General features: G+C 44.5%; 1 protein-coding gene across 4 annotated transcripts in view; it reads left to right on the forward strand.

Moving 5' to 3' along the window:
* The window catches only part of BCL9 (BCL9 transcription coactivator), a 61,692-nt gene that overhangs the window by 31,594 nt on the left and 18,006 nt on the right, over positions 1 to 12,092 (forward strand). The window lies entirely within an intron of this gene.

Raw genomic sequence — 12,092 nt, forward strand, 5'->3', positions numbered from 1 at the left:
TTGAGAGTTGGGGGAGGCCGAGGGCACCGGCGGCGGGGGCAGCGCTGCCTCTGCGGCTCCGCCGAGCCGAAGGTGTGGGGTGCCGCGGGCATGGGGGATGCTCCGAGGTGCGTGCGGTGTCCCGGAGCTGCGCTCTGTGGAGGGCCGAGCGCGGGGGTGCCCCGAGCTGAGGGTGGGGGGAGCCGCGGTGCTGAGGGTGCGTTGGGGGCTCTGTGCGATGGAGGGATGTGTGGGGTGCAGGGGGTGCCCTGGGGCCACATTCTGTGGAGGGGTGTGTGGGGACGAGGGGGTGCTTTAGGGGTTGTGCTCTGTGGAGAGATGTGTGGGGGGCAGGCAGTGCTTTAGGGGTTGTGCTCTGTGGAGGGATGTATGGGATACAGAGGATGCTTAAAGGCTGTGCTTTATGGAGAGGTGTGTGGGGTGCAGGAGATGTTTTAAGGCTGTGCTCTGTGGAGGGATATGTGAGGTTCAGGGGTTACCCAGGGGCTGTGGAAGGTTGTGTGGGGTGCTTTGGGGTACATAGGAAGCCGTGGAGCTTGTGCCGTATGGAGCTCATTGAGTTGTGGTAAAGGGGATACCCTGAGCCTGTGTTGTACTAAGGGGTGTGTATGGGTTGCTCTGGCTTGCAGGGGATGCTAATAGAGGTTGTGCTGTGTGAAGGGACGTTTGGCGTGTCCCAAATTGCTCTGTGGTGCATAGGGTGGCCTAAGAGCTGTGCTATGTGGGGGGGGGTTGTGGGATTCTCTGTGGTGCAGGGGATGCCCTGTTGCACGGAGGGATGTGTGGGGTGCTCTGGGTCACACTGGGGTGCATGGGGTGGCAGTGTGGCTGTGCTGTGTAGAATGCTGTATGTTGTGCTGGGGGTACTGGATGCCTGCATGGCTGTACAGCATGGAGGGGTGTGGGGTGCTCTGCAGGCCATGCTTCGTAACTACGTGTGTGGAGTGCTCTGTGCTGTGCTGAAGTGCACTGATGGGGCTGTGCTCTGTGGAAAGGAGGATGGCATTGGGTGGGTTAGAGAGGTAATTCTGAGTTTTTAGTCTCAGCAAGGGATGGGGGCATAGGGTAGGAGAGACTGCAACACCAGGGCTGTCGGGACTGAGGTGCAGGCTGTCCTAGCAAAAAGAATGGGGTGCAAGTTGGGTGAGAGCTGGATGTGTGGAATCTGCAGTGGGTCTGAAGTGAGGTGCTGGGGAACAAAGGTTTATGGTAGGGATGCAAGGAGTGGGGTATGAGGTGAAGCATAGATGAGGGGTGGGAGATGGTACTTGGAACATTAGATCATCTGAGCTGTGCTATGAGGGAGGGATTGAGGGGCTTTGTTGTAGGAAGAACTGAAATACAGGTGTCTGCAGGAAGGGATGCAGAGAGGTGGATGAAGAAATGTGGATTATGAGATATGCTGGGAAGAAGTAAGTTGGTACATAAGGGAATGGATGTAGTGATGGGAGCATGTGAGGAACTAAGGCCAGAGTGGTTGGGAGAAAGATATAGGGGAGTGGGATTGTGGTATGGCAGAGCACTGGATGCCAGAATGTGGGCTAAGAAGTGCTTTCAGCTCAAGGGAGGTGATGTACATGATTATAAAGGGAGTTATAGGGGTCCAGAGTTGGGAAGCAGTGTAGATTGTTCAGGGAAGGAGGAATTCAGGGGAGCAAAGCATGTGGTGTGGAACTGGTATGTGGGATAGTTGTGCAAGAGGAGTTTGTAGGAGAAGATCTTGTATGTAGGGATCGTGGGGAAGAGCAGGGGAAATATGTGTATTTGAAAGTGCTTGCTAGGTAGAGAAGAGGCACTGTGCATGTGCATGAGAGGCAGTCTGAGCCCTGGCCTGCTGTGGAGAGGTGTAAGGGAGGCTGTCAGCAGGATGAGAAGCTAATTCTGCAGATGTACTGCACCTCGTCAGGTTAAGGGCTGGATGGCAGTGGAGAAAAAGCTCCAACACTGGAGGCTTCAGATGCTTTGAAAAATGATGGAACAGCTGGATGCCATGTAAGCATCATTTCTAGGATGAGAGAGAGCACCCTCTGTTTCTGTGTTGTCCAGCTTGATGTCTCTGAGCCCCTGTGTAGGCAATGGGATGATGGGACTAAAAAGGCCTCTGATAATTGAGTGCTTGGGATGTGGATGGTGGATATTACTCTGGGCGGGTGGAAAAAGCATGAGGGCACAGATGGGAAGAATCCAATGTGACAGTCAGTTGTGGGTTATTTGGATATGAAATATTAAGGTGGGATGAAGACATGGTTAGTGGTTTAATAGTAAACAAAATGAGAAATTGGGAGACTGGCATGCAGCAAAGAAAGTATGAGAAGTGGCACAGGATTGTGGAGTGGTGCAAAGCCTGCCAGCATGGAAGGGAAGCTGCATTTATGCTCTAGATGCCAAACCTAACTTAAGACTCTGAAACTGGTCTGGAAATAACCCTGATACTCATGGTTAGTTTTCTGGGAGAGGACCACCAAGTCTTGTAGCTCTTACCTTGTAAAGTTACATCTTCCCCTTAGTTTGGGCATTAGCCTTGGTGACTCTGGGGCAGAGGAGAAAAGGTTGGGCCAAGCCTCATTAAGCCTCCCTGTTGGTGATGAGTTGCTCGACTGTCAAAACACAGTTGGAGGAAGCGGGGGAGACAGTTCTTCCAGTTTTGAGGGGTTCCAGAAACGTTTTTAGTTTCCTTGAAAGTATTTTGTCCTCAATTTCTCAGTGAAAAGCCCACACACATCTTAGGATGCTCTGATGCATCTTTAAATGTATCAAGCTTGAAAAGCGGGGGGGGGGGGGAATGTAGATATTTTTCCCCTTTCTGTTTTATTGGAAGATAATATTTGGTCAGTCATTGCTCAAAATATAACAAAAAACAAGTGTGGAAAGCTGGGCAAGGCATCAAATTAAGAAAAACCACAGGGTAAGGAATGAATTAACATACCTAAACAGCTTTATTCCTGTCTTTTTGTTTACCTTTTCCTGCTGTATGTTGGGACTGTAATGCCCTATTGCTGTCTGCAGTGGAGTTACAGGTGTTGCGCTGGGGTGGCTAAAGAGAGGCTAGAAGCACACGCCTGTACACTCTTGTGTTCGCAGGAGAGCACATGCCCACATCCCACGGAGCGATCAGCTTTCTCTTAGGCTTTACAGAGTTGCTTTAGTGGAATTCTGTAGCCATTCTGGACAAATTGCCATGATGGCTCTGTTGTGTGGTGCTTGGGTTGTGGAACTGTTGTTTTTTTAATAGTGATCTCCAAAGAGATTATTTTTAATGGATGTATCCTTTTTTCTTAATCGAAGCAAAAAAGAAAAAAAAAATGGCTCAAGGGCTCATATTTTTCCCTGTCTCCCTGGCTGGCCCCTCCTCAAACAACAAAAGAAAGGCATGTTTCTGTTTTTAACTTGGAGTTAACAACGGTGTCACTTTGGGGATTTCGGATTTCTTTTTTTTTTTTTATTTTATATCACTTTTTTGGGGGAGTGTTGGGATCCCTTTTTTGTGGAGTGGGGTCTGTGAATCTCGGGTCTCTGCACTGTTGTGAACTCTTAACACCTTAATTGAAGGGGTGGAGATGCTGAATCACTAACAAAGAGCTCCTTTATCCAAAATGTTAATCAATCATTGACGTTAAATAAGTGTGAACAAAACCAAACAAAAAAACACCCCACCCTAAACAAGTTTTTGTCTCAGTCCGCCTCCCCTTCAGCTGCTCATCTTTGGTCAAGGAGAAGACCAGAGATTCTTTCAGGGATGTATTTAGTGCCTGGGGATGTACTTGGGTTTGGCGATGTTTGGTAAAAGTTCTGTTGCTGATTTACCGGCATAGTTTTCCCAATACAGATTATTGAGCTCACAGATGCAATAAAGATGTTCTGGGAGAAACTGCTCTGGTGTGAGGGAAGTAGCTAGGCTATGACAGCACTGTTGTAACGAGCTTTCTGTGCGCTCGGGGTGTGTGTGCAGAGGTGCCTTTTGAGTTTTGGTGTTGAGGTTTCTTGGGAGGGGGGGTGGGGGTATTTTGCTTTCCTCTCTAGTGATCAGTTAACTTGTTTATCAGCAAGACAGTCTTCTGAGCTAGGTGGGACCTCAGTTTTAATGTGAAAGAAAATAAGTAGGTTTCTGTTGGTACTAACCAGAAACTTTGTAGATCTCTTCTGTATGTTATGAATACAAAGGGTGTGGACTCGTTCTTCCCTGTGCTTCCCCCTCTCCCTCCCCCCATCTTGCATTTCATCTTTACAGCTCGTGTACTTGGATTGTTTTCAGTTAGGGTTAGTCCTTAGCCAGAGAAACTGCATTTGTCACTAAATATCCAAATATAGAAACTAAGGGTAACTATAAGCCATGAGGCTAAAATATTCATATACAGCAGCTTTTCTGAGCAGTCTGTATGTCTGAGGTGGATAAGAATGGAGTACCTCTGATCCATATTTCCTTGCTGCTCTGTAATATCCTGACTTTTCATAACTATTTCTACTTGTTTGTTTCTAGACTTTTTTTAGCTCTTGATTTTCTGATATGGTGTGTCAATTCTTTTGCCTTACAAACTGTGCCAATGGCTTAGGAATATTGCTGGTTCTCTTACAAATTCGGATGAAAAAGGCCCCCAAAACTACAACAACTTTATCCCATGGAGCAATTTATACTAAGGTGATTATTCAAGCTAATTCCCATCATAAACGTGAGCTGTGTTAGCAGAATTTGATCTCTTCTGCTTTCTAGAAGTTTACCAGACTTTCTTTAGAATGATACATGCAGCCTTCATAAAATCCTTCTGTCTAGTCTGTGTGGCCTTGGATTTCACAGAAATCTCAGTGCCTCGCTAAGGTCTGTGGTCTGTTTACATAGATATGAAGTCCTTTAACCCAGCAAGATTTGCTGTGGGGTTGGATTTCCTTCTTACAAGCTCTGCTGGAGTCCCTCTAGTCTTCCTGCTGGCAAAATGAAGGTGTTAACATAGGTTTTTGGAGCAACTTGTGAATGGAAGGAGATTTCAGTGATGAATTTTTTGTCTGCTAAAACTGCTTTCTCCCTGTACCTTTACTTGTCTGATAGGTTTTTTGGTTTTGTTTTTCTGTTTTTAATGTTTAATAATTTTGGAGCTGGACCTCCTTTGTGGTAGGGACTGTGCAGAACAGGGACCTTTTCATAATAGGAATTCCAGATAATCTTGAAGAACTAAAAAAAAAATCCATATGTCGGGGGAAATTCCTGAAGATTTTCCTTTAAGACCATGCAGTCTTTACAGATGCTGGTTAACAACAACAGCAAAACCTAAGGTGACATTTGAATATGTGCTGAAGCCAGATGAACTGTTACAATGTTGGCTGTGGTTTATGTTTTTGAGGTGGGATTGTACTTTCATTGTACACCCGTACCTACCTAGGCCTACCCACCTTTACCCCTCTGGTAGCATGCCCGTGGCATTTCTTTTGGTGCTAGAAGTTGGCTTTTGAGGAGACTCTGGCTTTTGCTCCTTTCAGTGCTGCACCACCCTTCTGTGTGTGTTGGTACTGCTGCTGGAACAGCTGGATGCTGAAATGGATCAGGAAACTCATCTGGATTATGAGGAGCCTGGCAAAAAAGAAATGATTATACTCAGTCTGCATCAGTTTGCCAAACTGGTTCACAGTTTGGCCACGCAAACGGCTGTACGGGCACATCAGACAGTGTGGTGCAGGGGTGGAAGTAAATATTGGTAGGAGCAGTTCTTTAAGCTGGCGTTTCTGCCAAAGGAATGCTCATCTAACTATACCCGTAAGAGTCTTCTAAACTTGCTAAGTGTTATTTACACCTATTTGTTACAGCTTTCCTTGCCTGAGAACAGTTCTTTCAGCTTACCTTGTTCTTTTTGCCAAAAACGTTTCTCATCTGAACATGTATGCCATGCATAAAACCAGTCTTTAAGAAGCGTTAAACCGGGCAAAAAGAAGAGGATAGTAGCTTAGCTATGGAAGAGTTTCTGCTGCTTCAAGACTTGTCTGGTGATACAGAACATGTAGTGTAAATTGACGATAGACTATTTAGTATGGTTGCAATTATGCAGTGAAACTCACGCTGTGAGAATCATCAGGAGCAAGAATTCAACAAGAGTTAAAAAGGATCTGATGTCTGTAGGAATATGAAGAATATTCAATTACCATAATCAGCGACAGTAGAAATCTTGGAAGAGGTATTAAGTCTCTGGTCTAAACCTTGATTTTTATTCTGCTCTAACAGATGTGATTCTGTATTGGAAAGAGGGAGGGAACAGCTTGTTGTGCCTGAGTTTCCTGCGGGGTTCTCACCCAATTCTCTGGAAGCTTGATTGTTTCCAGTGTGTGAGATGTCCCATTAAACTGCACAGGCTTCTCGCTGCATCCTGGTGACCTATCCTGCACTAGGTCACCTGTCTGAGCTACTGAACTGTGGCTGTTGCAAAGTGAACTGCTCCTACCTGACTTCGTGCATTTGTTTACTCCTGTGAGGGCTGTTCTTACCTGCTCTCAACATAGTTCTTTTGTCTACTTGACAACACTCATTGAATTCGTTTTAAAGACTGTTATGAAATTACAGTTTACTATATCTAAAGAATTAATGTTATTTCTTTAGAGTAGATAGACATGCTTCAAGATCCCTGTTTTTCAGACAGACTTAAAAGCAGAGGTGAGCTTTTCCCTCTTTGATGTCTGAGAAGCAGCTTATGGAATAGGGAAAGGAGATGAAAAGTGTAACTGTAAGGTGGTTGGCTTGTTTGTTTTTTTTTTTTAAAGCCTAGATAGAATCCATTAAATCCTTCTGAAGGGAGGAAAATGGAAATTATGCTTTATCAGTGACCAATTTCTTTCAACAGTAGGGTTGAGAAGTGGTAGAACACTGGCTGAAAGGTGATGAAGCAATGTTCTCTGAGACACTCAACTGAAAATTGGGTGCTGTAGTCTTGAAAACAATACTGGTTCTAAGTGCTCTTTGTTGGTATATTGCAAAAAGAGTGTATGGTATACACTGATATAGCTGCATGTAGGAATGTGGGAGAGCTTATGGCTTTCTGTAGTGACTTCAGAAGAGCTGTGATTTGGGTACAGAGCGCCATACAGCTGCTTGATTGAGCCCTAGCATTTGCAGTTACCTTGAGCTGGTTGTCCTGTTTTCATGGCTGCTTGGCCTCTTAAGAAAGCATGCCACTGTATTTTTGCTGCTTAGCTTTGTGGTGGGGCTGTCTGCCTAGTAACAGAGCAAGGGAGCTTCGAATTACTGAGCCGTCTTGTCACCGGATGGTCTCCATGTTGTCCTCTATGCCTTCTGAACAAAGGGTGCAGATATCTGGTTTACCTTATCAGTAGTGTGGGTGGGGCCCCTTGGCTCTTTTAAAACCAGGTTAGGTTGGATTTAGTGGTGAGCTTGAGAACAGAACCTATCTCTTAATGTTCCTACAATTTATTTACTCGACCATGTTACTTACGCTCTACAAAATGCTTTAAACCTCTGAGTCTGTTTGTGTCTGTTGTGTCAGGCTATCTTTGCCACCTTTGCAGTGTGTATGGAATAATGCAAAACCTGAAGCAAAATTCTGGTTTAGTGATTCAGAGTAAAAACACTGGGTAAGAACAAGTATTAGAACCTTTTTTCAGGTTGCTCAGAGCTATGCTTTCTGTACTTTGCTAAATTGACTTCTTCAGGTGTCTTGCTATTGCTGTTCCACTGCCTGTGAAATGGCAGCATTGTATCTATCTACCAATCTGGTTTTGTTTGAGGATTGATTAGAAATGTATTTGCAGTGTAATATAAAACAAAGTTGCAGCCTATTGAGCTGAACAGCCACAGCTTCTACAGCTAGAGCTGTTCTAATGGCGAGTTCAGGCAGTCTTAGGTATGGAGAAACTTCGTGGAGCTTTTGCTAGCGGGACTCAAGTTTTCCACCATGTTCTATATGTATGTATGACCCAGGAGTAAAGAACTTCAGGCCAGAAGGGGCTGACAGCTTGTTAGCAAGAAAATATTTTCTTCTGTCTCTTAAAATAAAAAAATATTTAACCTTCTTGTGGTTTGGGATAGAAAGTTGAAACTGTCAGACAAATATCCACCATCCAGCAGAATGTTCTTGTGAAAGCCAGCTTTGATTTGACAGTTGTGAGCCTTTGAAAATAGTGCTCTGTTTATCCAGTACAGTAAGTACGTTGGAGCCTGTTAGGCTGTGCTGTCCATAGGTGGCTAAATTGGCAAGTATTAAATATGTACGTCTTGTGTTTGAGGGAGTGAGGATCCTTCAGTAATTGCAAGTGTGTGCTTTTCATACTTCCATAAGATCATGTCAAAGCAGTAGATCTGGTAATAGACCTGATTATGCAATTGCTTAATTTCTTGTCAAAATAACATTTTTACATGCAGTGTTGTGAGATCACTTCGGTGACCTCATGTTATTTATCAAATGTCAGTTTTTCATCCCAGCAGCTTTGATATAATCATGTAGCATCGTGGAGTACTGTGTTCATGCAGTCTTTGCTTGCTGGAGTTCTTTGAAGTGCTTTACTCCTTAGAAGAGTCATTGCTCTGTCAAAGATCCTACATTTAACGACCAGGAAACCAGTATACAGCAGAATACTGCACTGTGTCACTAAAGGTTGTGTCTAATTTTGCCTAACCTGCCTAATTGTGAGTCTAAAAGCAAAGAAATTAGAGGTTCAGTGCACCAGGAACCCCTTGACACACATCTTGCCCAGCAGTAAACTACCAGGGATACAGTAACTCTGTAGCTTTGTCCTGTGGGAATGCTGCTTTGCAGCTCCGAGCTCCCTCCATGTGAGCGCATGGCGCTGTAAAGCAGCGGGAGGGCTTGTGTGAGGGAGAGGAGCAGAGGGATGGCTGGTGGCAGCAGTCCTGAATGAAAACTGGGCTTGCTGGCAGTGCTGAAAGGTAGTGATGCTTGGGGAAGCCTTGAAAAACTGCTCATTTGGGATGAGAGAGACACCAGATACCTGTGAAGATGAAGGTTAACATGAGAGAAGGTGTGTGGGTCGCCCCCAGCAATTTTGACAGGAATTGTTCGTGATGTTCCCTTGCAGCATGCTGGGGATTACTGCTTGCTGTAGCACTGGGTTCTCCTCAGAGGAAGTCTGTCCTGTACTGACCCAGCCCAGCCATACTCGGCTTATGAAAACTGACAAGATTGCAGCCTGAGGAATTATGCCTGAGGATTGTTTCTTGTCTTTCATTCTGGAAGCCTAGGGAAAGGATGCCAAAATGAAAAGAAAAAGTGCTTGTTTTTTTCCATGTTGAACTATCAGTGGTTATTTCTCCCAAGCCTTCTGCTTAAACAGTGTGGTGTTACTGCATGTTGAAGAACAAACTGGTATCTCCTCTGTCTTGTCTTATCGCCTCTTATTTCCACATTTTTTCTCCCCTCTCCATAGATTAGTTACTGAAGCACAGGCTTCTGACGAGCTTGATACAGGTGTCTCTTACCTATGGCTGTTTGTGCTAATGTCTCTATTTAAACTTTAGAAAAAGTAAACCCAGAGAAATAAGGGCGAAGAGATTGCCTCTGGCTCCAAACACATTGCCTACTTCCTGATAAGTAGATGAGGTTTTAACGGAAGGTGAAGCTATGAAAGCAGGGTGCAGAAAGCTCTAGCATTACCCACTGGATGCCTCCATTTACTGCTGACCGATGCTGAGTCTGTTAGCTGCTAACATGATGTAGGAAGCTGCAGAAGCCTGTCATTTGGAACTAGATGATCTTAAGGTCCTTTCCAACCATAACTATTTTATGATTCTGTTATTCTATATATGGGGGAAATACTGTTAAAACATTAGTGAAGAATCCTTTATTGCTAGAACTTTTGACCTGCATTTGTGTTAACAATAGTAGGAACTCTATAGAGTGGACAGGCTGCTGCTAAGATATGTGATGCTCTATGTTAGGTGTTTAGAACTCCAGCTGTAATGTACATAGACTGCTCCCAGCATTGCTAGCATAGGTGGAACTGAGCTGCTGCAGGTGGCTGAGCTGGAGGACACTGAGGTGAGGTCAGTGTGATGGCATAGCATGGCAGTGTTCCCAAAGCCCTGGCAGAACTCTGGTCCACCTCCACCTGCAAGTGCCTCCAGTGCTGGCAGAGCTGGAATGGTGTGAACAGCAAGGGGAGATGTCCATAGCATTCCTCTACAGAAATGGATTGTTGTAGCTTAGGCTTTGGGGGTTTTGTAGGGGTTTTTCTTCTGGCATTTTTCCCCACACAGCTTTCTGGAACTGTGTCTATCAGCCAGGATGCAATTCTAGTCCTAGGTGGACCAAGTAGTTCAAGGCTTTTTACGTAATAGCAGCTGGGAGATTCAAAGGGACTGGTGGCATTCAGCTTCAGTCTGCTTACCAGAGTCCCCAGGTGTCTGTCTCCTCTGTTACTTTGGGAAAGGAGCTGTGGAAAGGGTTGTACAAAATCAGGAGCTGTTTAAGACAGCCATTAATGCCCACAGTATTGGTAACATACTGAAGTGTTGATAGACACACTGAAAAGTAAATTTAGTGGATGTGTTATTGTCCTTTGAAAAAAAGTGTTAGTGTTACAAATCTTGCAAATGATAGTTATGAGAATAACAGACAACATCTGTTGCAAAAGACTTTTAGAATGATTTTTCATAAATACTTAAAACCAATAGTTCCCATATTCATGTAGCAAAATGAGTTTAACTGACAAGTTCTTCATTCTTTTGATTGAGAGTAGTTTCTGATATAAGACTATAATCAAAGAGGTAATACTCTGCAGACTTTGGATTAGCAGTGAATTCTCTGAGGTGCATAAGGAGGAATTCTTGGCTCTGGGAGACAGCGAGGGCTTCATATATGCCATTGCTTTTAATTGCCAAGATGTAAAGTAGACAAGTCCATACTGTTCCAGGCAAAGTTAGAGCCACCTAGAAACTGATCACTGGCAGCGAGTTGCTATCTTGTCAGTTTAATGTTAATAACTTAGCTCTTGATGTTGAACTAATAGTTTATAAGGGATTTATGGCTTACTGGGAAGTGACAGAATGTTGTATTTTCCCCAAGTCAGCAGCTGTTTTGGGTAGAATATAGCCCATGTGCCACATGCAGTGTCCGTGCTACAAGTGGCTGCCGCCTTTCTGGTGGAAGGAGTACAAGTGTATCAGCTGAAGGTCTACTATGTGATGATGGTGTGGTTTGATTAAAGAATGAGGTCTGAAAACCCTGCAATGGAAAGAACTAGGGCAGATAGTCAGATGTGCTTGTAAAAGCAGAATTATATTGTGTCCAGATGACATGTGTATTGATACTGTGTCTCTAGCCCAGCAGTTCTGCAGGTACCCATGTGTTTCCTGACCTTGTTAAGAAAGAGGACAGTGGGACCTGAAGGGAGCAGAATGCAAAGTGTATTGGAACAACTTGCTTATGCCTATGCCATCAGTCACTGCTGTCTCCTTTGTGCCAGTGCCAGCGAGTGTGTGGTCACCTGGTAGGCGGAAACAGGAAGCTTGTCCCCTGAAAATGGATCATATCTTATCTGAAGTTAGTTTTCAGGTGGGTCACAGCTGCTAGCAGCGGCTGGAAGGGTTAGAGTTGGATAGACTTAAGCTGGCTGGAGCTGCTTTCCTGGTCTGTCGAGCATGTGCTTGGTGTGCATAAGGTAAGCTGGCATTTTTAACAAACCTGTTTGAATGCTGATTGATCCCATCCTTGTTGTATTACGAGCACATGCTGTACACATTCATGGGAAAGGCTTTTGCTAAGAGGTAGAGGCTGATGTAAAGGTGTCATTAAAAGCTCTTAGTAAAGGCCATATCTAGAAACTGGGACTGATTCAAGGGATTGAAGAGTTTCCGGTGCTCTCATATCCTCAAGTGTTATGGGGAGATGTGTGGGGTGTATGATACTCATGTCCATATATCTTTTTGCTTTTACATGATCTTAAGAGTCTGACAATTCAATAAAAGCACTGAGTAACACTTCCTGCGTCCTCCTTGTATCCCAGTTGCATTCTTTATCAATGAGGAGTGTAATCAAGTACTTTAGTAAACAACAGCTTATTAAAAAGTGACATGTGCAGTTCAGTGTTACCAGTTTGTTGTTAAAACTGGCAAACGCAGCACATGGTGAAAACCAGTGTAGCTC

Source organism: Melopsittacus undulatus, chromosome 2 (assembly GCF_012275295.1).
Source record: "Melopsittacus undulatus isolate bMelUnd1 chromosome 2, bMelUnd1.mat.Z, whole genome shotgun sequence".
NCBI classification, from domain to species: Eukaryota; Metazoa; Chordata; class Aves; order Psittaciformes; family Psittaculidae; genus Melopsittacus; species Melopsittacus undulatus.